Source organism: Antennarius striatus, chromosome 9, assembly GCF_040054535.1.
Source record: "Antennarius striatus isolate MH-2024 chromosome 9, ASM4005453v1, whole genome shotgun sequence".
NCBI lineage: Eukaryota > Metazoa > Chordata > Actinopteri > Lophiiformes > Antennariidae > Antennarius > Antennarius striatus.
The window spans coordinates 11,550,639-11,554,671 of NC_090784.1; positions in this window are offsets into that span (position 1 = coordinate 11,550,639).

Below are 4,033 nucleotides of genomic sequence, written 5' to 3' on the forward strand. Positions count from 1 at the left end.
CAATTTGTGTTCTCATCTTCACCGCAGCCGAGATTTGAAGCAACCAGAGCTGAGTGATGTTCTTTTGAGGCAGAACAGGAAATAGAGCATCAGACTACAATATAGTCAGTCATAATGTTGATGAAAGCATGAGTTATTGTCTCTGTGTCGGTTTAAGAGAGAAACTTGGACTTTGAGGATTCACAGTTCCATAGTTTCTCTGTGTGCTTCAGTACCAACAAACAAAACTTCAGTTTATTCCATAAAGAACTGTTGAAAGTTTGCTGACCTCCACAATCTGGTATTCAAAATGCAGTACACTGAACCCTAGTCATCAAGAGTTACCAGAATATAAAGTTGTGTATCATCAGCATAGCTGTGGATGTTGCAATTGCTCCTGATGGCATTTCCAAGTGGCAGCATGTACAGTGCAGCCCATGACCTAAAATTAAACCTTGAGGAAAACAATTAATTAAATCAAAACTTTTAGATGAATGTTCATTTAAGGGAATTAGAAATTCTGTTCAATGGATTAAAAACAATTACAGCACTGGATAGTCCACTCTGCTTGTGAAGTCTGTCTAAAAGAATCCCATATTCCACTATATCAAGAACTGTGGATAAGACACTAAGAGCACTTACACTTTTATTCATATCCCAGTCGGACAATTACAGCATTCTGGGCTGTCTTGCTTTGAAAAAGTAATCTGTGAGATACAGAGACGCATTTGATTTTGATTTACCAGCCTGGGGATATAAATGTATATATAAATAATCTGTAGTAATATAACTGTAGCATTCCGACACATTTCCTGCATCCCATAAACAATCCAGTGGAATAAACCCATATAAATGTGCTGTAACTACTGTATGGGTGTGTTTCTCTTGTGGTTTAAGGGCTATTTACAGTGTCTGCTCCATCTGTTTTGATAGAATGATGTCACACATTCCTGCTGCTGACACACACACACACACGCACGCACGCACGCACACACACACGCACACACACACAAACGCACAGTGACCCCCCCCCCCCTTCAGATTTTGGCCAGAATATTTGAGAGAGCTTGGCTAGAGTAGGAATAATTCATATTTATGGAGAAGAAATCCTCATTCTCCTGGGAAAAGTCTAGAAAACCATTTTTTTGAGTCCTTGATAGAGCCTATATTCTCTGACACTCAAGCTAATGTAAAAAATATGAAGCCAATATGCTGAGAGGGCCTCTTGGTTGGTGGTAATAGTATAATTAAAACCGAAGGTTGAGGCACAGACATCTGTGTGTCTAGGAAACAGTTTAAACAACATCCCCATCAGGCTTTAGCTTAAACTTCATTCACTTCATATATTAAAGTACATAGCTGTGGGTCCTGTCCCACATAATACCAGTATGGTGTTCACACATTGGTATTATTCACCCTGTAGTTTATCAAATGTGTTTATTTGAATTTACATAGCAGGAGCAACAAATCTGAGGTGAAAATATGAAACTGAAAACATATTGTACAAGGAGCTGTCAAACCAATGACAAGGCATACACCACACCTCTATGACAGCAAGATACTTTTTTTCAAGTGGCACAAAGCAGTTATTAAATTTAGGGATTACAAATTTAAGATCATATAAAATATTGAAAATTAAAATGCTTTTTTTTTTTTTTTTTACAGTACATATCTACTTTTCAAAAATTCCCATTCCAATGATTAATTTTTACTGACAGATGTTAGAGGGAGGGACACATGTTTTGCAGGCATGCGGAGCCCTACAGTCTTTTATGGCTGTTGGTTAAATTAGGTATTTTCCTTCTGTCTCCTGTAATGGGAAACACTGAAATTATTTAATTAAGTCATATTAAATCAACTTTGCAAATAAAAAATGGACCACTTACATACTGTTCGACTTATGCAATAAGCTAATATAGAACCTTTACATTAAATTACAATTCTTTCAGACCTTATTTGCTCTGTATAGAGATTCCCTTTAACTAAACATGTAACTCTGGTGAGCCCTTGAGAACACAATTGGACACATGACCTATATGTCACATTTTCAAAAGGTCAAAATGACTAGAGGGCTGCGTTACCATGGAGATGTTCATTTAACAGAGTAATAGCTTTGGCAGGTGTAGCATTCATATCCATGACATCACAATGGATAGATGGATGTATTTGTGTATATGTATATGTGTGTGTGTGTGTGTGTGTGTGTGTGTGTGTGTGTGTGTGTGTGTGTGTGTGTGTGTATATATATATATATACACAGTATATACTGTATATGTAATTGTATGTGCGTGTGTGACAACTGAAAATCTGCATGTACAATGAGCACATCCAGGCATCATCCAGAGGCCAGCAGACCATCAGATAATGAGCTGTGGCATTATTCCCTGCCTCAGTGAGAATACTCTGTCCAGTCCAAGTACTGGTGCCATGGAGACTTCGACTGTAGTTCTGCATGCTCCACCAGGATTTTCCACCAGCAGCATCACCGAAAATGAAGGAGAGCGATTTTCTGCAACTTGTTGGAGACCATTCATGCTGTACATCATGTGCAAGATAGACCATGGCTGTGATGTGAAAAGTGACTCACAGTATTATACGGCTGCCTGTTCAGAAATCCTTCTTGTCGTCATGGAAACTGCAGAGCTGATGAAACATGTTCATGACTCCAGTTTGATCAAATACGTGAGCGTAAGTTAAAGAAAAACACTGATCACAATCTTACTCATCTAGGTATTCATGTTATAACATGTTGTAACTTAAATCCTGAAAGTGTTTCCTCACAATTGTGACCCTAAAATTACAAACATGTCGTCTTCCTCAAAGACAAAGTAACTTGATCTCAATGTGTGAGCCAGTTCAAGTTCAGACCGGTTTATCAGCTGGTGTTGCAAGAAGTGTGAAGAAAGTTGTGAAAACAACTGCAAAAAGAGGTAGATATCAGGGGTAGAAACTACATCCCTTGAATCAATTTCTCATTTCATACAGCCAATCTGAAAGTGTGAAAGACAGTATGACACAAAGAAATGAGTCGATAGAAGATCTGGTGTCCTCTATCTTTATAAAGCTTTCTTTTTGTGTCATGAAAGCATCTGGCTTAGATCAAATTCAGAATCTGAAACAATAGAGAGAACGTAAACAACTTGGAACAGATTTCTGGCTCAGTGCTTTCTCCCCGTTGTATTCGTGGTTTCTCTTCCTGTTTTTCTGTCTCTCTCGTGAGCCTTTTCCTATCACCTGATGGCCAGAGATAGAGCAATGAAATATGGAAAAAGGTCAGGAGGGGATCAGCAAGGAATGTTTGGTTTTGCCTTCTGTCTGTACATTTTATCCATTATGTTTTAAATGGGAAAACAAACCCGTCTGGTCACTTACATAAGGAGATAAAACATGTTATCAGTCTCAAGACAGTCATCTTATACTGTAAAAATAAAATCACTTCCTCTCACAGAAGCTGACTGTGCAAAACTGACAGAAGCAGCACACGTTGAGATCACATTCCTCAGCATCATTCACACCCACCCCTAGACTAAATATCAGATTTTCTTTGTGCAGCCACCAGGTGATGTGGGGGCTCCAAGTGGTTGCACATATCAAATAACTGCTTACTCACCAAGCCTTTAAAGATAGGATAGTGGGTGTGAGAGTGAATAAACTTTGGTTCTGCAAGTGTGTGTCCTCTGCCAGGTCGGTACTGAGTCACGTTGAGCTGGTGCTGAGACAGCGACACCGAGCTGATGAACAGGCAGAGAGCAGCAAAAGACAAATTGGGTTGTTCAGTGACTTAGTTTGATCTTCTGTTGGATTCTGGAGCATACATACATGTCCAGAAGTCAGACAGCAGGTCTTTATGAGGTGCTCAGAAAAAAGATCTGTGCTAAAACCAGCAGCAGATAGAGACACTGAACAGACTGGAACATGGCAGACAAACGGGTGTGAGGTTCTGCTGCTGGGTGTGAAGCTGATAGAGGTGTCACAAGATAAAAGTGGGATGATGACTGGTGTTATGGTTCATCAAGAGGGTCTCAAAGAGAAAAGAAAAAAGTCCGCCATGGAA